General features: G+C 42.3%; 1 long non-coding RNA gene across 1 annotated transcript in view; it reads right to left on the bottom strand.

Moving 5' to 3' along the window:
• Window positions 1–14,969: 14,969 nt before the first annotated feature.
• LOC127467054 (uncharacterized) overlaps window positions 14,970–21,772 on the bottom strand; it is a 30,062-nt gene continuing 23,259 nt past the window's right edge. The window contains exon 3 of the long non-coding RNA XR_007902948.1: window positions 14,970–15,126. This is a non-coding gene — a long non-coding RNA (uncharacterized LOC127467054). The remainder of the gene's footprint in view (window positions 15,127–21,772) is intronic.

Below are 21,772 nucleotides of genomic sequence, written 5' to 3'. Positions count from 1 at the left end.
TTTCTCAATCTGTACTAATTTTATATGTATGTGCATGTACTTTTGTGTCAGCACTGAACAAGGACAGGACCACTGGGCACTAGTGGGTGCAGATAGCTTTCCCCTCTAGGTCCATTTACCAGCTGGATTTACCAATGTCGGAAATCTGCCTTTTGGGGAGAAATCAAATCCCTATAATTTTTTTAATCTGTGAGTTTACTGCTAAACTGACCACACTGACACCTCCAAAGTGCTAGGAGGTCCTCCCAGGAAAGGCCTAGTTTGGTGTTCAGAGATTACAGTGAGAACCAGTTCAGCTGGTTCACTGCCACAGATTAAACAAACAGAGACCGGTATTTGTTTTCCTTCACATGAATGTGTTTAGTGGGGCTCAAAATCAATCAGGAAAGAGATGTTTGGAGCTAAAAGACAGAATTTTTTTTTTATTTGGCTGTGTTGGGGATTTTTGTGTTAGAAAAAGCCTTTTGGCTTTGAAACCTGCCTGCCTCAGCTATACAGGTATATCAGGAGGGAATCCGTCAGAAAAAAATGGACATTTGGCAGAGAAAATTTTTCAAGTTAGACATAGTGATTAATCCTGATTAGGTTTGTTAGAGTTGCAAGAAGGATAAGTATTTATTCCATGCACTCCTTAGAGAAGTTCAATTGCTGTGTGTTCTGGTCTGGTTTTGTTTTGTTCCTCCCACCTTTCTAAGCTTCAATTTATATGACATGAACCAATTACCTAACAGTGCTGCCCTAACCTTTCTTTGTGCTGATCCACTCAAGAGCAGAGATAGTCACTCTTCAATAGATCATTGTGCTTCCAAAAGGGCTGTTGTAAACCAAATGATGCCACACTGTCTGTGCCCTTCAGCGTCTTCTGGCATTGCTGATAATGGGCTTTCACTTTCCCTGGGCTGCAGGTATCTCTGCCACTTTTAACATTTAGGTGGCTAATCTTTGGGGCAGGGTCATCATACACCTAGATTGCCAAAGGCATGGAGGTGTGGTTCTGCTTCACAGGAGCAGTGGAAACTGAACAGCAACAACCTCTGAATTTGAACTTAGAGCCCATGAGTGCTGAATAAGCCTGAGGCACCTGTGGTACTGCCCAGCTCACAAAAGGGCTGCACCCAAACCAGCTCCCAGCACTGGATGAAAGCACCTCTCTTTCCCTCTTCACCTTCAGGAAGCTGGATTAAAGAGTACTATATCTAAAGCTGACATCTCCAGAGGGTGGAGGTGTTCAGGAGGGACACTGTCATTGGCACCCACTGCCTGATGGTCCAGCCTGACTGCAGTGGGGCAAGAGAAAAAAATAATTGTAGCTGAATTCTCCAAGATGTTTAGGAAAGCAGAGACAATTAAGAATCTGAGGACTATTGTGCTATATGATCGTCAGAAATCCTAAAAAACACAAGTCAATTCTCATTTATCTATCACCTTGACTCTGGAAATCTCAAGCACATCACCCATAGGAAATAACAGACTGACCTTGTTTGGGCTATGGTAGTCAAAGCAACAACTACGGTGGGTTTCTCATCAGGACCAAGACTGTGTCCCAAAACTCAGGCTGTACATTGCTATGGAGAAGTCTCTATGCAAGACCTTTGCTATTCCTGAAAGATAAGAACTGGGAAGGAGTCAGCAACTGAATTTGTTCTGGGGCCTCCAGGCGACATTTCTTCACTCTTTAATCCAGTGAGGAAGTGCAGGATAAGCAAAAAGGCAGGTTTGCCTGCCAGTAGTGACTGGTGGAGGGTTTTTGGAGGAACCTTTAGGCTACTTTCCTCCCCCCACATTCCTGTCCCTGTTCTAGCTTCAGCAGCTCAGACAAATGGTTGGACAGACTTGAGTGCACAGCCCTGCAGTGCAATGGGGATGCTGCCTTCATCATGACTTGTGTTAAGGTATTTTCAGCAGCAAGGGAGAAAAGACATAAGAATATGTGAACTACTTTTTTCTTTCCTTTTTTGCTTACTGAGTCTTTGTTAGAAAAGCTGTAAGCTGTACACTGTGTTACGCCAAACAGCTTTGCAAATCCACTTGTATGGACAGCAAGGTCCTGCTCCAAACACTAAAAAGATACAACTGGAGTATTACGATCAGCTTTCCTCAAAAACTGATCATGTTTTGCTCAAAGCTGTAGTGCAGGCACCATTGCTGCAGCCCGAGTTTTGGAACATTCTTCTAGATTGTGGTTTTCTTGGCAAAGAGAGGTAACAAGTCAGGTGTCACATGCAAACAAGGGTTATTTCCTTGTGCTTTTCCCCTTAGCAGCTGAGAACTGGGGAGACACATGAGTGAAAGGACAGGCTCAGTTTGTCAGAGAACCAGTTGAAATCTGAAATTATTCAGTGGAAACCAATAAAGAGACGGATCAAAATCTGGCCTTGTGCCCAGTCGTGGAGTCCTTTCCAAACAGACTAAGGAAAAAATAGCTGTGGATTGCAGATCATGTCTGCAACAGAAAGTGGAATTTGACAATGAAGAAAACTTGTCATTTATAAAGCTTTTGAGCAACTTGCTTTGAGATATTTCCAGTGTCTTTAAATAAACATCTCAGCTGTAATGAGCTTATGTGTTAAATGAACAAGTGTGGAAATTAGGACATGAGATATTTGCATAGCAGCCAGGAGATAATTACTGGTGATAGTCCAAGCTGAAGAATAGTATCTATTGTTTCCAGCAAACTGGTTTTCATAAAACAACATGAACTTCCTGTACTCAAAACACTGACATTAGAAATGCCTACAATCTTATGTAGCAAAACTCTTAATGAATACAGTACACGGGGGAAAAAAATCAATCCTGGACAAACTGTAAAGTATTAAACCTAATCTATGGTCTATTTAGAAGGTCTCTATGCTATGTATCTTTCTATTTAGTATTAAGTGTAAATATATGCTGGTGAAAACCACTAGATTTTCATTTCAGAATGGGTAGATTTTATGCATATTTATACATATGCAGAAATGTAGACATTAATTAATGACCTCCTTAGGTCAGGAGACTTGCAAGAGCTGGGAATCCTTTGGAGGGCATGACCAGGAATAGTTCAAGGTTTGGTTTAAGAAGGTTGGCTTGTAATACACACTAGGAAATATAATTAGTCACTAGCAGAAGAATTCATCCTTACTCCAGCTCCATGTGGGTCAGTTCTCTCAATGTGAAATGCAGCCACCCAGATCGAGATCTCTGAGACCCATTTTTGTCTGGTGAAACAGTAATTAATTCTGCATAAGAAAAAAAAAAGCTGAAAAACTGCTGATGGCAAATGGCAAATGCCACAGAGAGTTTTAGGTCAGTAAGCAGAGAGGACAAACCTGCCAGATCTACCTCATTTGTAAGCCTAACCTCTTGACTGACAGAAAAGATGTTCTTTAGTTGGAAATTTCCTGTGAAGGTATGTAGATGGAATAACGGAAACCAAATCTGTATTTATACTTTAAGTTACATGGAAGCTGCAAGAGTGTCTTGGTGAAGAAAAACCCCCTTATTTGCTTTGTTTTACATTTCTCCTCCCTGTGCATCTGCCCTGGGTCACTGCTGGAGGCAGGCACATGGGCTGTGTGTACCTGGGGCTGACATGCTCTGCTCATCCTTATATTCCTGTGACTCCTGACAAAGAGCAAACTGCTGTAAAAATGATTTCAATTACACCCTGGTCTCAATTACACCAAGTTAAGCTGGACTTACTATTAAATCAATTAGCAATCAAGGTTCAGTGTCTTAAACAGTTCTATGGACACTGGTGACACTTCTCCTGACTTTCTTAAAACTTCTCATGAATTTACTAGGACCTCTGTGCAAGTGAGAACTGAGCAAGGTGTTGAACGTTTGCCTGAATGCTCTTTTTGTCCTCGCTGTCAGTCTGTGTCATACCAGCAGATGCTGGGAGCAAAAGGCCAGGCCCCATGTGGTCTCAGCAACAGTAGTTTCATGGCAGCAAGCAGAGCAGTGCCAGGCTAAATCACTTCACAGATTGTATCATCAGGACTAGAGAGGATTATAATATGTGTAATTTTTATCCTGCTGGCCAGAAAACCCCCTGATTATTTCTTTGTGTTAGTTTCCTCAGTCTTTTTACTCTTCCAAGGTCAGCTTTTGATAGGAAACAAGTGGTCAGATATCGATACAATATGTGTGGCAGAGGAAGGCAAGATCAGAGATGCCATAATATGGCTGTACACAAAGACAGAATATTCTTTTCCAGGGAAATTGGTGTTTGTTATTTAACCCTCATCGTTTTGTTCATCTACTCTGCCCTCTCCCACTAAACACAGAGGCCTTCTCCTCAGTGTTTCACATCTGTCTGTTTTCACTTTTACCATCCAGCAATGTCTCTGGGACAAACACTGTCACTGCCTTTTACTCCACTGGGAAGTGGACAGAGGTCCCAAGCCTCAGAAGTACACAGACAACTACCTTTGAAGAGCTCTTGAATAGCCACACCAAACATATTTGTAGAGAGTAACAAGCAGAGTTTGGGACAATTCTGGGAACTAATCTCAAATCCTCTAATAGCTGAACAAGTGCACAATTCATCTGTTTGGCTTCTCATAGAGGTGGCCCCTTCCCTGGGACTACCAAAGGGTCAGGCCCTTGGGTTGTAATTGCAGTGGGAAAATAATTCATTAAAGAAGGGATTGCTTCCTCATGTGTGAGGTAGTGGAAGGAAGGAAGGAAGGAAGGAAGGAAGAAAGGAAGGAAGGAAGGAAGGAAGGAAGGAAGGAAGGAAGGAAGGAAGAGAGAGTCTTAGAACATAGGGATTGGGCTAGGAGTGCTGAGATGGAGCTGGAAACCACCTCTGATTGTTCCTAAGCTCAGGGATAACAGGTTTAGTTTATTCTTCTAAATACACAGAACTGCATACGAGATCCCTGACCCCAGTTTTTCCTCCTAATTAAAATTGCCTGTAATAGCTGAGAATCTGGCAGTCTACACAGATCAGACTTTCCTTCATGTTTCTATTTCAGAATGAGTGTATCTCAAGGTGTCATAATTGGTCAAGTTGATGATTTACCATTTTATCCTCCCAGTTTTTATCTAAATGATAATTTCTGTTCTTCAGTTATTCAGCCCAGAAAGAGCACTGATAAGATTTTCAAAAACACGGTCTTGGGAGAGCCTTGCCCTTAGACCAACAATATCTCATCTTGCACCATGCAAGTACTGTACTCAGAAGGAAAGATAGGAAATATAATCTATTCTTCCTCATACCTCTTTGCCACAGGGAATCAAACAGTGGAAACCTGCATTCCAGGTCCTTTCACCAAAAACTGCCTCTAGGAGTCTTATCAAACTGGGATTCTTCTCCAGTGCTTTAGGCAATTAACAAAACCTCCTTACATTCCAAAGGATCCCTCCCTAGCAATCTTTGACACAGACACACATAAACACATATTCAAAGGAGTTTACTCTCCTATCACTTGATGCATAAGGATGGCCAGGTGAAAAAAGTTAAAGTGTTCAGAGATCACAGTGACAATAAAAGTCATGGGTACGCTGATGTCAGGGGACGATACCTGGCTCTGCTCAATACAGCCAACTTGTCCTGCTGCAATGTATTGGAGACATGGTAAAGACACATGTACATGACATAACGTCATTTTATATGTAAGAATATTTCATCAATTTACCATGAAGGAAAAACAGTGAAGTAGGCAGACCCTCCAACAGCTTGTAGACAGCTTTGTTGATAAAGGAAAAGGAATGGAAGTGCCTTGTAAATTATTGGTATCACATATTGCACAGAACTTTTGACATGGCCATCTCCCTGCTGTCGTTCACTGCATGCCATAATCCTTTCCATTCCTGCCAGATTTCAACCTGTTCCGCATAACCTTTCTATTCCTCCAACAGGGGATTTCAACAGCATCATAGATTTTGTACAATAATCACATTTTATAAGTCATTCTTGCAGTTAGCCTTCTGGCATGCAATCATTTAACATGTTTTAGACTCTCAGATCGATTCTCAGGAGTTTGCAAGTCTCAGCCTCAGGAACAGGATCCTATCTCTGGATAAAGAACAAAAAAACACTAAAAAGTGCAGAAGCCAGACTTCCAATAATCTGCACATACGAGCAAAGTTTTCAGAAGAGATCAACTATCTTTAATCCCCTGTGCAGAGGTTAAATGTTCAAAAGTGCCCAGTGCCTTAATAGCTCCCACTATAGTCCTTTTAGGTAGAATCTAAAAGCCCATGTTTTGATTTATTTAGAGCCTCTTGACTCAGTAATGAGAGCTGAACTCTGAAAAACTCACCTTCTTTTTACCAACCATGACTAACTAAGAATAAACATTGCAGTCTGAACCTAAAAAAAAAAGAAAAAGACCTAAGACAATAACTTCCCCTATTACCTTTTTTTGCTTTCAGTTTGGTGTGAGATGCACAAAAATGGTACTACTCAGGAAAATCATTGACTGGAAATTTTATACCAACATTTGATTAAGTGGAAAAACAACTTAGAATTTCCAGCTTGATGTGAAGGTAGTTGCATGGACTTCAAAATTTCATCTTAGGCAAAGCTCGAGTATTTGTTTGAACGAGGTGCGGTAAACAGCAAGAGTCTGAAACTCAGTTTTAAGGGGGTTTTGTGAGCAACATATCAGACAAATAACTCAAGGTGTGTTCAGTGTTGCCAAGGTTAGTGAAACCCTTTATGTTCTGCTGGCTACCATCTAATTGTGTAACCTAAAATTACTTGGGTGACCTGCTCATGCAAATACATTTTTCTCCTGATATTTAAGTGACAGGAGAGACAGCAATAGATGACTGGTTATATTAGGAGAGATAGTGAAGTATTAATATGGGGATCTGCTGAAATTTATGTGAGATGCAGTGTTTGTAATCTAGATAACCATAATCAGGAATGCTCAGGTCAAACTGGGATGGGCACAGAGAAGGACTCTTAGTATTACCAAGGGAACCTAACTTACTAGAGGAGAAAAATCTACTGGAGAAACTATTGCTGTTCCTACTAAGTCTGCCAGACAGTAAAAAACACATAGGAATAAAAAGAACCTCAGAGGCAGCATGAGGCCCGTATTAAGGCCAAGCACTGGGACTGCTTCCTGTCCTTGTCAGTAGCTAAGCTGCATTGCCATTTCACTGTGGAGAACTAAGTTGCTCAGGTGCAATTCAGAGGTAGACAGAGAGACACCAAAAGCCTCTGAGACTAATCCACTAGGAGAACTCAAACTGCACTGAGAAGAGCTGAGAGCTGAAAGCAGGAGGAAAGCACCTCCTGCAGTGGAGCCTGGGATCTCACAACTCAGGTGGAAACAAAAATCCTAGGCACTTTTCCACTAAAGATGGTGGAAATGATGCTTTATGTCTTACGGGAGTGGTGAAACCACCATGTGATAATTCCACTGGTGGGAAGAATGCCTTGTTTTAGCTGATGAGTAATCACCTTGCAGTCAGGAAAACTGCCTGTTTCATGAACAGCATATATTTTTCACCCAGAAAAGTCATTACATGAAATACACCTGCAGGCAGTGGAAATGGATCCAAGAACACAGAACTGTTCTGCCAGAGACCCATTAAATGGACTAAAGAATCAGGATCCTCCTGGATTCAGATACCATACATTTTTTTTACACAGTGACCCATCTTCAAGAGAGAGCATATTCCCCTGAAGATTATAGATCGTATTGGTAGAAAAACATGTCTAGAGAATAAGAGCTGCAGCACCTCTCTCAGGCAGATGAAAGTCTTAGTCCCAGACTTACTTCCTTCTCACATGAGTTCTAGACAGAAGGCAAGAGGCAAAATTCAGTTGCAGATGCTTCTTCCTCTTCCTTCTCCATCAGGCATGTTCCCTCAGACAATATGGGATTTGTGGCCCAGTATTTGACCTGATGCAAATGGAGAAAGGTCGTTTTGTTCCAATGATCCGTGAAAAGCCAAAATTACAGCCCTTTGGACAGCTGCCCTACCTGAGACACAGTGAGCCAGCATGTGGAGGATCCCGAATAGGCCCATATTTTAGAGGGAGTTTCAGTCACTCTGTCAAGCAAAACACCCACATCACTTACAGAGGTAGTGCGGTGTCTCAGCAAGGCAGCTTTAGTGTGCTGTCTGAATAATGACAGCTATTAAGATGAAAACAAATAAATAGAAACTGGATGTGAATAAATGCAGCATGTAAATAGAGGGAAATGTAAACTTCATTATCAAGGTAGATAAGATTCTAGAATGTCATCTCAGAAGCATTAGGGGAAGAAAAAGGTAATTGATTAAAGACAGGAACCAACACATGAAAACAGGAATATTGGTCACCCTGGCCCAAGGGTTTCATTATTCCTTAATAGAGGCTGTTTTTTCCCATGATTCTACTCTTTTATGCTCTCCTCTGTACCAGTGGGAACTTTCACCCCTCTGATTACATCTTCTCTCCCATCCTCTCTAGATGGACAGAGACTGTTGAAAGTGAGAGGTGGATTTTTGTGCTAGCCACTTCTTCGTTCAAATTACCTTTAAGCTCATTCAAAACTGAGGTCTAAATAAAGGTGGAATACAGCCTGAAGAATTGTAATAAAAAATGCCTAATGGCTTCTGCAGGATGTCAATTAACCTGGTTCATGAAGGGAGGATAGTTGATAACTCAGTGAATATTCTAGTCATTTCAACTCTGCCAGAAATTAACTATTTTACATACCATACTCTGTAGAAATGCCCCACTGGACTTCACCCTCCAATGGTTATAAAATAAAGGCAATACATATTCTTAGCACATAAACAATAAATAGGAAATGCTCTTATGGGATACACATAAGTTCCCACAATAAAAGCACACAAATCAAACCCAGTAGCTGAAGAGAAGATGAGTGAATGATTATTTTGCACCTCTAATGAAATGATATTATGAAAGGCATTAGACAGATTGATTAGAGCTCTGTTGACTGACAAAATTGCCCACGCTGCCCACCATTATAATGAATCTACCTAGAATTATTTCCTTGAGGCTGTGAACTGGTGTGTGCATCCATATGCACTCCTGTCTTTGTGCTTCACAGCAAATTATTCATTGCTGTTTCTTTATAGTGCAAAAAACAGTCAAACTTGCACAGCTTCATGCTTTAGAGTTAGCTATGAATACACTCTCAGGGTAGGACTCCTGCAAGGATTCATTTTCAGTACATCTGACAGTCATTTCAATTAACACATTTATCAGCATATTTACAACATGCAGCAGGAAATAAAGATCCTGTTAAAGAAAGAAGCAAGATGAATCCAGCCTCTCAGATTAAAAACCAGGCAAATCTAAATCATTACTACAAGTTAATACTGAAGCTAAAAGCACAGTAAGAATAGAAATGATGATTGGATGTTCATACCATTAAGGAGGGTATTCAGAGAAAAAATATCATGATTAAAAAGAAAGCAAGATCAAGATCTTCTGTTATATAAATGTCTGTTCCATTTGCTTTAGCAGAACTCTACCAACAACCATTAGTGATGGATCTGACTTGCAGTGTCAGAACTTATGCATTTCACATATACCTTGAGTTCAAAGTTTGGAAATTGCTCCTGGAAACAAAGACCTATATGTGGGTTGGAATAATATAAGGCAACAGTTCATGCTGAGGTCTGGCTGACTAGGAATCATCCCTGCAGAAAAGACCTGAGGTGTTGAGGGACAGGAAGTTGAACAACAGTCTGCCAATCAGCCTTATAGTGACAAATGCCAACTGCACAAAGGCCTGAGAGTTTGAGCAAGCTGATTTCCTCCTCTATTTTGCACTTGTGAAGACAACATGACCAGACTACTGTGTTCAGTTTTGGGCTGCACAAGATAACAAAGTTATCAACAAGCTAAAGCAAGCTCTTCACTTAGATGGTCAGGGACCAGAACATGTGATGGACAAGATGAGGCTTCAGAAGCCAAGCTTGTTCAGTTGTAAAAAAAGAAGGCTAAGGGGAATCATGTAAATATTTTCAACTACCTAAAGAGAGTTTAAAAAAGAGGTGAAATCAATTTAAGAGCTGACAGACATGTGGAACAGGAAATGGAAACCAGAAATACCAATTAGCTGTAAGGGAAAAATGCTTCACAGGGAGGGTGGACAAACATTACAATAGAGAGACAGAGAGACTGTGCAGCCTCCACCCTTGATATTCAAAGCAGGGCAGCACAAAGGCTCTGAGGGACCTGATCCAACATTGATGCGACCCTGCTTTTGCCTCTGGAAGTCCCTTTGTAAGATTTTAGAGCAAAATAGAAATGAGGTGTAGGGAGAAAAACAGAAATGTCACAGCACAAAATGAGATTCGAGAATCAAGGAATATATAAGGCAGACAGAAAAGAAGTGCCTAAGTTGAATACTAAGCCAGGCCTAAAGAATAGTCATCTGGTTATAATAGGCTTAACAAAGACAAAACTTCATCTCCCTTTGGAAATCAAAGCCCTGCAGGTTTCTTGTAGGAGGTAAAAGAAGACAAGAATAACCTTGAGCTCCAATCACACTGTACTTATTCATTGCTTATTTAAGATAGAGCAACCTATTGTATATTGCTGTAATTTGTATAGCTAATTATATAGAACTCCCATTACACATTGTGTTTAAGTGCTGGAATATACATCCTCTGAAACCATTAGGAGTGCTACCACTGACTCATTTGAAGGGTCTAATTTAGCTAGTTGAATTATCTGAGTCATCCTAGCAGGCTCATCTCCACAGGCTCTTCTAATGTTGCCCTTTGGAGGAACTTGTCTCTGTACAGAGAGCCTGGGGAGACTAACCTAAGGGAGATGCTCAGTGCTCTATGAATACTGCCCTTTCTTTCCTCCTTGATAAAGAAGGATGGTAATAATTGCCTACCTTCACATTTGATGTGGGGACCAGTTGATGTCAGAGCAATTTAGCAACAGGAATACTGATAAATCTATTCTGTTTGCCAGCATATAAAAATGTCCTTGTTGAAAGATTGGAAAGATGAATTGGAGAAAGGATCGCTAACCATTAAAATGCAGCTTTTCAACAATATCAATTAATATGATGTTTTCAGGACTGTCTGAATACCCTGGAAATAAAACAGTGTTTAAAGGAGATCCAGTTAATTAGGGTTTGCAGAAACCAATCTGAAGATAGGAAAAAACCCCCATAATAAATATTGAACTAAGAAAGGTAATCTGTAGTAGGATGGCTTCAATGAATAAGGGATTGTGCTGAATTTTCCTGTCTGTGATTTGTGGTCTTTGAGTGATTACACAGGTACTCAGGGTGTTTATGAGGCATAAAAGTGTTTGAAGAAACCCACAAAACAAAAAAAAATTCTAGAATATTCAAGCCACAGCTATGTTTGTGAGGTCAAATACAGCCACTGCAGCCGAGTATATATTCTATACAATAATATACTCTATATTCTTACATATATTGTATATTTTCTATTCTACTAAAATGGATTTCTTTCTGTACCTTTATGGTAAATGAATAAGGCAGGAGGAGAGCCACAAGTATTTCATTTCTAGAACAGAATTACCACTTCAGGGAATAAAGAGAAATATGGAGAAGAAAGAGTTATAGATGGGGAAAAAAGTATGAGAGAATTAGGTCATATAAATAGGTTGATGGTGTCAAAGAGAACTTAGGGTAGAGGTTTGGTTTAGAAAAGGTCATTATGGTTGGTGCAGTGCCAAAGAAGCTGAAGGAAGGGATTAGAAAGGGTCTGGGAACATCAAAGTACTCCAAGTACTACATTTAGCATGTGTAGGGTTGAAAGCAATGTTTTCTGATAAATTAAAAATGAAGCAGGGCTATATTTTAGAAAAATATGCGCTCTGAGAGGAGGAGCATGAAGCAGGCAATGAGAATATGATAAAAGGAAAACAGGCAATAGGTGGGGAAGGTGACAGTAAACAAAGAAGTAGGGATCAGGTAAAATAAGAGTTCCTGAAGGAAGGAACTGCTCATTATATTTTATCTGATATGCAATATCTGATCTGGAGTGCAATCAGTGAAATCTTGTGTGGAGAGGAAATTGGAGAAGAGGGTTTAAGAAATGACCTGCCTCCTGGAATGTGTAATATACTTTATATGAATTAACCTCAGTAGGCTTCAGCAGAGAAGGAAGGCAAGGATAAACACCAGAAGAATTAAACTCAGAGCTGAAGAAGGAAACCTCTATGGGACCCTATTTAAACTGCTGCTGAGAGAGCTGTGCTGGAGCTACCTCTCTCTCTGAAACCTCCATGAATGATCTTGCCTGTCCTGTGCTCTGGGCAATGCCAAAGACCAGATTCAGTTCCCATGGCTAAGGTCATTGGGCTGCATCTCTTTATCTGAGGGGACATCATGATTTGTTGCGAGCATCTCCTTCAGGCGTTCAAAACACTGGAGTCACACTGACGATCAGCAGAGATGGGCCTTATTTTACCTGAAGCCATGCAAGATTGGCACAGGCAGGCCAGATGGTCAAAATTATGGATACCCTCCACTCGCCATTGACCCTTAACTTCTCCTGAATTTCTTCTGGCTGTCTGGAAAGCCTGCTTCACTAGGGCATGCTCTAAGACAGCCAAGCCCCTTTTCAGATGCAGACTGCAGCAGCCTAAAGGCTGTTTTGCCAATTTTATGTTGACTCTGGCCATCAGCAAATTTGCAGATGACACTAAGCTGGGGGGAGTATTGATCTGTTGGAAGGCAGGAGGGCTCTTCAGAGGGACCTGGACAAGCTGGAGAGTTGGTTTGATTCCAACGGGATGAGGTTCAACAAGGCCATGTGCCGGGTCCTGCACTTTGGCCACAACAACCCCCTGCAGCGCTACAGGCTGGGGACAGAGTGTCTTGAGAGCAGCCAGGCAGAAAGGGATCTGGGAGTGTTGATTGACAGGAAGCAGAACATGAGCCAGCAGTGTGCCCAGGTGGCCAAGAAGGCCAATGGCATCCTGGCCTGGATCAGGAACAGTGTGGCCAGCAGGACCAGGGAAGTGATTCTTCCCCTGTACTCAGCGCTGGTGAGGCCACACCTCGAGTACTGTGTCCAGTTCTGGGCCCCTCAGTCCAGGAAGGACATTGAGGTGCTGGAGCAGGTCCAGAGAAGAGCAACAGGCTGGTGAAGGGACTTGAGCACAAGTCCTATGAGAAGAGGCTGAGGGAGCTGGGGTTGTTTAGCCTGGAGAAGAGGAGGCTCAGGGGAGACCTCATCACTCTCTACAACTCCCTGAAAGGAGGCTGTAGCCAGGTGGGGGGGGGGGGGGTTGGTCTCTTCTCCCAGGCAACCAGAAGTAGGACAAGAGGGCATGGTCTTAAGCTGTTCCAGGGGACATTTAGATTGGATATTAGGAAGAAATTTTTTACAGAGAGAGTAATCAGACATTGGTATGGGTTGCCCAGGGAGGTGGTGGATTCACCGTCCCTGGAGGTTTTTAAGATGAGACTCGATGTGGCACTAAGTGGTCTAGTGGTCTAGTAACCATGGCAATGTTGGATCAAGGGTTGGACTTGATGATCTCAGAGGTCTTTTCCAACCTGGTTGATTCTATGATTCTATGATTTTATGATTCTATGATTCTATGAAATGTGTCTCTCATTAACTAACTTTGTTACAGTCTACTCAGATCCTACATCCACTTAGGATCTCAGCATCATGGTTGCCCAACTTCCTGAAGTGTATCAGGCATACATGTCAGCATTTGTCAAGACAGGACAGCTTTTGCAAAGGCATTGCTGAGCACAGACTGGAATGGGGTGATATCCATCTCTTTAAATTAGGTTGTCTCTGTTGGTTGAATTCCCGTTACAGTCACTGGAGATCTGGTCAATACAGCCATAAGCCATCAGTCAGTTTATTCTAAAGCAGACACCCACATTTAGGTCAGACGAAACATGCCCTAGGTATTATGGATAGTATTGACTGGTTCTCCATAAACACAGTTGAATGCCACATAAATGACTCAAAGGTAAGTACTTACATTTTAGAAATGTCAAGTTAGAAAACAGGATCCCACTGTCGGGTCCGTGTCACATACCCCTAATAAGGAGGAGTAAGGTGTCGCTTGGGGGTCAGAGTGCTAACCCAGGTCTTACGAGGTTCACATTAATTTCCATGAGGAATGAGGAACTCACAGCTATACAAATGCTCCAAGAGCATCACTTCAGTCCTGACCTCGCTACAAACTGCATCTGCCACCTCCTCCAAGTCACTTTGTCTCTCTACACCTTTGCCTCTCGCGTGGACAGAATGACATTCCACATCCCAGACTGTTCTGTTGCCTACATAGACAATGAGCTCCTACTGCATGTTACAGGGCTTAGCACTTGCAAACTTGTATTTTATTTCAAACCTCTAGTTGCTACTGTGATAGAAGTAAATAATCGAGAAGCCACGACAGCTGGTCAGGGGAGCTTTCAGTCCCAAGTGATTGCACTTTTAACTAAGAATAGTATGTTTTCATACTGGATTTCTTTCTTTTGTGTGTGTGTTATTACTGCTGAGAAAACTGATTTATTTCAATGTTTCCTCTTGTTTAAAAAACAGAAGCTTAACCCTTGCTCTTTCAAGAGTAAATGTAACCCTACAGGGTATATAATAAATATTTAAAATGGATAAATTGAAGGAGGAAGGGAAAAAAATCATGTCACAGAGGGATAGCACGAATTTTATTTCAGGGTAATGACATATTCTTTTGTCTCTGCCATCAAATAACTCTGAACTCAGGAAGGCTGCTGCATGCAAATGAAGGCAAATGAAATATAGGTGTCCACATGATGCGAATCATCTTCATCCAAGTGGCAGATGCGTCCCCTCAGCACAGAGGCCAAGCAGTGAATGCTGACTGCTCCCACATTAGGAGTGGTCCCGTGACGACAAGATTAAGACTGGTTAATGGCACAAGAGGGAGAACCTTGCATTGCACTTTTCGTTCACTGTCTTAATTTTGGAATGGATTTCCTGCTTCGGTGCTGTCAGGCCACTATGCTCCTCCAGTGGTGGAATTTATTTTAGCTGTGTTTTAAGTCACAAGAGAGAGGAATTGTATGCTGATTAGGCGATAAGCTGTCACCATCCTACCAGGCAGCTACTTCACACCTGTCTTGAAACCAAATGCTGGTTGTGAGCACTCTTTGCAGCAGAGATGTGGAATGGCAGGAGAAACAATCCTTCCAGTGCCACTGCCTTTCACCTTCGCCTCTCAAAAAAAAAAAAAAAAAAGAGGCAGCAGTTTGACTGTGATTTCCCCATGCACTCCTGGTTGCCAAGAGTGTCAATTCAAGTCATTATCCCGGTACTTTTTCTATTTAGGGAAACTGAGACACGAGTAAGTTGAGTATTTTATTCAACTTGCACTATGAGCCTGGCAGAGTAAGGAACTGGCCCTGGCTCTCCAAAACCATGCTGGCCATGGACCACCCTTACATATCACAAGGATCCAGTCAGACTCGTGGTTGTTCTCTTCTCAGAGCTACACACCCTGCTGCAAAGAGCTTACAGTTTTGCACCTCAGTTTTTCCACATGTTCTGAAATGCCATTGACACCCCATCACAGCCATGACTTCCTACATTCCCTAAGGCTCAATGAGACAGAAATAACAAAGCACTTTGAGCAACAAAAGAAGTGATTCCTCCTATTGCAGAGTACTAAGTATGTGTTTGAATCATTCTTCTGATCTGGTAATAGCGTAAATCATTAGCAAGCTACAGAGTGATGATGACTGTATATAAAAAAACCAAAAAAAAACCAAAAGAAACCCCAAAAAACCCAAACAAAAAAACCAACCAACCAACCAACCAAACAAAAACAAACAAACAAAAAAAATGTTTAACTTAAAAAAATAGAACAGACCCCTGAGGAGGATCTTTTCAAATGCTACTCATTTAAATGCTTTTTATCCTCTAACTGTGCTGAAAAACACATCTAAATCTATAACCATTTTATATATTTAAGAATGTCTGAAATAAAAATTACTTTTATTAACAAGTGATCATGTAATATTAAAATACCGTTATCATATTTATCTGTTTACCAGCTGGAGTCCTAATTGAAATTTGTTCAGAACTCATAATAGCATTAGGTCATATTTTGCTTACAGCATTAAGTAATGATTACATCTGTGGCTTTTGTTTTTAATTAGCTGTTTTCAGTTATCTGGGAGAGATAGAACCTTTCAGGATCGTAATTCACTTTTTGATTACAATGGAAAGAGAACAAACCAAGTCATCTGCAGAAGTATGTGTAACCACATAATTTACATTCCTGACTCTGGGGCTGTTAAATCTGACTGTATTTTGATTTTCTATCACTCGTCAGTTATGTTAATTGGCTTTTGATGGCAACAAGGTGCCGGCGTTAACACGTTTGGGGATCTAAAATGACTTTTTACTAAAAAGAGATGATTGTGTATTGTGTCTTACTTTCCTGGTGGAAGGACAGAAGGATCACTTTTAATGCAAAGTAATGAAAAACAGACCACTTTTTATCAGCCGTACAGCTGAACGTAGCCAGAGGTGAATCTTAAAGACGGTCTCAAATGAAGCCGTAGCTCTGATTCAGAAAAGTATTTCAGCACTCATGCTGAAATGCCTTCATCATTCATCCCAGACTACAGAGGCACATGATTACTCACCTGCTTTAGGTTAAACATCTTGCTGAATCTCATCCTACAGAAAGGACAAGCCATGGCAAGCAGCAAGCCCGAAGGGAGACTTCAGGTGTGCTGTCACTGGATACTGACACTAACTGCTCATTAGTAATAAACTGATGCCAGCAGCTCCCTGGACCAGGAGAAGTGCCCTGGCTGCCCTCTTTTTTCAAACTCTTGCTTAACTTGTGGTAAATACCCATTTTTGGAAGAACAGGATAGTAACGCCACAAGCCAAAACAGGGAATAAACAGCCTTAATCTGCTGGAATGAGTGACTGCTGAGAGACAGTGAGCAGCTCTGCTTGCCTTCTGTGGACTCTGGGGTCATGGGGGGCATCCATGGCCCAGGAAAGCTCCCACCTCCATGGATGTACACGCACACACAAGAGAAAAGAGAACCTGAACATGGGCAGCCATGGGAATTTGGTGGCATTGTTTGCAGGGGAAGTGCTTATAAAGATGAATTAAATCGAGCTGGTAGGTAGACTGTGGCTATGGGAAAAGAGCAAGGTCATTTATTTCTAACACACCTATGGAAGTGTGAGGCGCACAGAGTGGCAACACTAAGAAACTAAGTCTGATGAGCTTACATGATAGTGACTGGTATCTCTGGAGGGGTTACAGGAATTATATGACTGTAAAAAATAGCCTCAGAAGGGATGTTGAGATGTAACATAATCCACTCCCCTGCCGAGATGAATAAAGGGATGAATTGCTCATAAAACACATTGTCTGCAATTCTCTTGCTCTGCTCAGAGCCAGGAGAGTTCAGCAGTTTTCCTGTGTCCAGTTGTAAAAGCAGATTTCAGGATCCTAAACAAGAATTTTAGAAACTTCAGAGTGGAGTAACAAGAATGATTTAAGCTTTAAAATACACCTGCAGCATTTAGTCAGTCTCTGCAAATGAGTATGGCCAGTTAATAACACTTACAGGTGAAAAAATGTACACTGGGGTTCAAAGTGCCTGACCTGATTTCCCCGCCTACACACCAGAAAATTATCCTCCCCCTCATTATGTCTCACTGTGCCCAAGCAATTTCTTTTCTGTTGACCTGAGCCAGTGCTCCAATGGTTCAGTGGTTTATTGCTTGTTTCTGAGAAGACAGGGAGAGGCTTTTTCCCCACTGCTAAGTGACTGTGTGGTACCCGTACCAGGGCACATCTACCATGGGCATTTTCAGTGAGCACAGGAATAGAGCCAGTACCTCTCACTGGGGCTGGTTAAATGCATCCTTTCCCTCCTTGGGGTAATTGCTCTGTGAGGAATGATCCTCAATGGTTATTCTGGAGCAAAGGATTGAGAGGTTTTGGGCAGGCTGCCGGATTCTGCTGGGATGTGATGTTCATCCCCACTTGCAAGGGAGGCAAAGGACCTTCCCATAGCAGTCGTCCCCTACGGAGCTCCTGCCATACTCAGCTTTCTGTGACCACTCAGAGCCAACAGACACGGGGCTGAGAGTCCTCTTTCAGCCTCCAAAAAGAGAGGACTTTGTATCTGCTTTCATGAACTGTTAAAGCCATGTGAGGTCTAAACATTGATTTTGCTGGGGTTTCTTTTGAAAACAAAGCATCAAGTTCTTTGCTCTTTACATTGACTTGCCTGCAAGACCTGTGAAATCCAGGCAGCCTGCACAGGACAAATATCTGTGCTGAGGAAGAAACCAACCTCTTCCTGATGACACCCTGCACTGTTGGGAGGCCAAACAAGGATGCAGATGTGAGCTAAGTCCCACATGGGAGAGATGCCAGCTAAGGAGACACAGACACATTCACAGGCTCAGCTTACAATGGCTGCTCAGGGGATCCTGAGAGCAGAAAGATTAAAAGTGATGCTGAGATGAGATGAGATGAGTTTCATTGGGGATGAACTTGGCAGAGAGAGAAGTTCCTGTCACTTCTTACAGCCACTGCAGCCATCACTCAGGACAAGATGGGCAGCAAGTAGTGGTGCTGTTACAAGAAACCTGTCTTGGCCTTGCTCTAAATTTTGTTCTTTTTCATAACCAGTGAAGTTTTAGGTTTTTTTCTCAGTGAAAAAATAAGGAACAATAAGACTTAATGGTCATTATTCATCAAGTACCTTACCTAAGGTGTAGAAGTCATTCTTATTTCCAACCTAGCTTTGGATCAGCTAATACTGGGATTCAAGCCTACCCTTTTCACTGTGTAAGGTAGTAACCCAGGTGCCCAAACACTGGTTATGCTGGGGCTGTTTGGAATTTAGCAAAAGTCCTCCTGGGACCTGAATAACACTTCACAGGCAAAATTTCAGTGAAGCGAGTGCACTGCGACAGAAAAGTGCTGGCTCATTTCCTAAATTCAGAGTAGAAAAAAAAAATCCGACTCAGTCTAAACATCAATGTAACACCATTAAAGCAATGTAGTGAAAATAACTCTGGCCTGAAGACTCAGAGATTTAAGTGAGACTAGAATAGGCCTTTAATTACTTCTATTTTTACTCTTCAGCAGCCTCAACAGGACTAAAATAGTTCCCTCCCTCCTGTTCCCACTGTGTCAGTAGGACAGAGCCCTGCATGAGGATTCACACACTCCCTCATGTTGTGCCTCCTTAGACACAACAATAGCACCCTTAGCTTTCTCTCCCCTCCCACAGCAGGCATTCAGTGTGGATGAGCCATTCCACGGCCAAAATGAGAGGCACACAGGTGGATTTCCTTTTTAGTCTCAGCTCTGTCCATTTTCTCCTTTCCTTATTCTGGAGGAGATGCAGATGGCAGTCGCTCCCTTTGCTGTGTGTGAGTGTCTAGATAGAAAAAAATCTCCCCACAGCTTGTGTTATTTTCTGAGCTGCCTTCTGCTCACCTCCACTTCCTCATTTTCCTCTTTATCAGCTTTCCATATTCTCAATGTTTCTATTGGTCCTGTGGAAATGAACACATCAAAGCCATAAGTAGTAGCTTTTCGTTGCTCCTATGTCCTCTCTCCCCCCTCCTCTTTTAACATTAATATTAATAGCTACTGTACCTTTCTTTGCTGTTGCTTTCTTCTTGATCCTCAAGGGAGCAAGCCTTTTCTTGGACTTTCTGCTACTGTGAATGCTTATTTGAAGGAATGCTAGGGCATGCTGGGAAGCACAACACTGGTGATGCCTGTGATACAATACTGGGCCGAGCAGCAAAGATATTAAATGTTATTGTACTTATCGGAAGAGTCAAACATACTTTTATCCCAGCCACGTATAGCTGGGGTTTTTTTTCCTTGTTGCTTTCCTAGCAAAAATAGCTTTTTAATCAGTCCAAAATCTCCAAGGAGAAGAAAAAAATAAATAACCTCTTTCCTACGGCCTCCTTGATGCTATTCCACAGGGCTGCTGCCTGAGCAGCAAAGAAGCAAGTGCTGCTTCCCGCCTGTTGTCAAACCACACACACACACATATACACACTACAGAGACACACATCACCAGCACCCCCACCACTGCCTATTATTTAAAGCACTGAGTTAACAAGCTCTCCTACCCTCCAAGGTTTGCCTGCCTGTTGCTGGTCCCTGGGGCTGAGAGCTGAACTCCTCGCGCCTGAACCAGCCCAGCTCTCACATTTGTATTCTGTGATGCAGATGCGTGTCTGGAGTGCTGGGAAGAAATCCCCCAGGTTTTATTTCACTTACACACAAATAATGGAAAAATGGCGTGAGTGGCGAGGTGAGGTTTCTGCTCCACGGGGGCTGCATGCAGCCCGTGGTTAAGCTTGCTCCTTGGGATCACAGCAATGTCCAAAAGGCTGAAGGTGAATTTCTTAATGCCGTTGTCACAAGGAACAGGTACCGTGGTAATAACAAACTCACTGTAACCCTCAGAGGGACTTATTCCAAGCATGATTTCTGCCTGGATGGATATAAAAGTTATTATTTGCTCCTGTCTTGACACCAGGGATCCTCTCCCTTTGAAAGCGAGGACTTCTTTAGTATGCAGAATCATAGAATATGCTGAGTTGATAGGGACCCATCAGGATCATTGAGTTTAACTCCCAGCCCTACACAAAACATACATCTGAGGTGGGAGGGATTGAGGCACTCCGATGACTGCCCTCACACTTCTTTTGTGATGTGCTGCAACTGGACACAGCACGTGTCCTCTCTCCCCTAGAGCTGCTGTTGATGTGTTGATGCTATGGCCAGCGGAAAGACCCCCATGAGCACTAGTGGGTTTGCATCAGCTGGAGAAAGGACTGAGGGGAGGTCATGAGATGGCTTGGTGCTGGCTTTCAGGTTATGACCCCTTCTTATCTTTTCCCTTTTCTTCTCTAGCAAAGACATTTACAGGCCAATAGGCACAGACCAGCAGCCCTTTAGTCTCGTTGTAGTCTGGGGAAATCTCCCTTACCCTGATCAACATGCTGTAGGACTGAAATGTACTGTACTGGCATCACAGTTATGACTTGGGAAGAAAACTAGTGGGGGAGGAGAAAAATAATACACTGAGAACTTGTGCAAAAGCCCACTGAAACCAACCAAAGGAGCTGCAGATTACAGAGACGCAGGTCAGGCTCCTAATGCAGCCTTTTCGGAGAAAAAAAGCCTCACATAAGAATGGCCTTATGTCCAGTAGTGCCAATTTCACCCATTTCAGCTCCAACCTGCAGCACCACAAGAGCTCTAAAGAAATAACATTGTTTGCCACAAGAGTCGAGAGAGTCATTAGTCCTAACAAACAAAAGGAAGTGGGCAGGCCTATTTGCTTGTAATAATCATCAGTTTGATCTTTTAAAACATGGCAGCAGCCTCGAAATCTAATGGAGATGCCTTGTGTTTGCAAACATGAAACCTAAATAAAGTTTCAGGCAGTGATTGGAGGATGTTTTTGAGATCTCTGCAGGAAATCTAATAGGAAAATTCAAATGAGGTCATATGCTTTGCTGCTTGTCTACAAGGTTCTCCCAAAGGTCTCCCTGCTCTCCCAGCTTATGAGCCTAATTAACCCCCTGCACCTGGTTGCCAGGCATGGAATTTTAAGTCATTATGGGGATGTGTGGCTTCCTTAGCAGCATGTCAAACTCTTCATGTCACACTCCAAGCACTGGAATTTGCCTTGCACTTCTTTGTTCAGTGTTGCAGGGGATAGCCAGCTACCCATACATGCAAAATTTAACTGAAGGGACCAATTTACAGGCAGTCTTTGGACCAAATGGGATAACAATTCCCCCAGAGGGTCTTGGAGGTTTCTGCAGCACATTGGAG

This window comes from Manacus candei, unplaced genomic scaffold (genome assembly GCF_025592945.1).
Source record: "Manacus candei isolate 608988 ecotype Guabito, Panama unplaced genomic scaffold, ASM2559294v1 h1tg000013l, whole genome shotgun sequence".
NCBI classification, from domain to species: Eukaryota; Metazoa; Chordata; class Aves; order Passeriformes; family Pipridae; genus Manacus; species Manacus candei.
The sequence above is the reverse complement of the archived record's forward strand: the minus strand, read 5'-3'. Positions and strand labels throughout refer to the sequence as shown.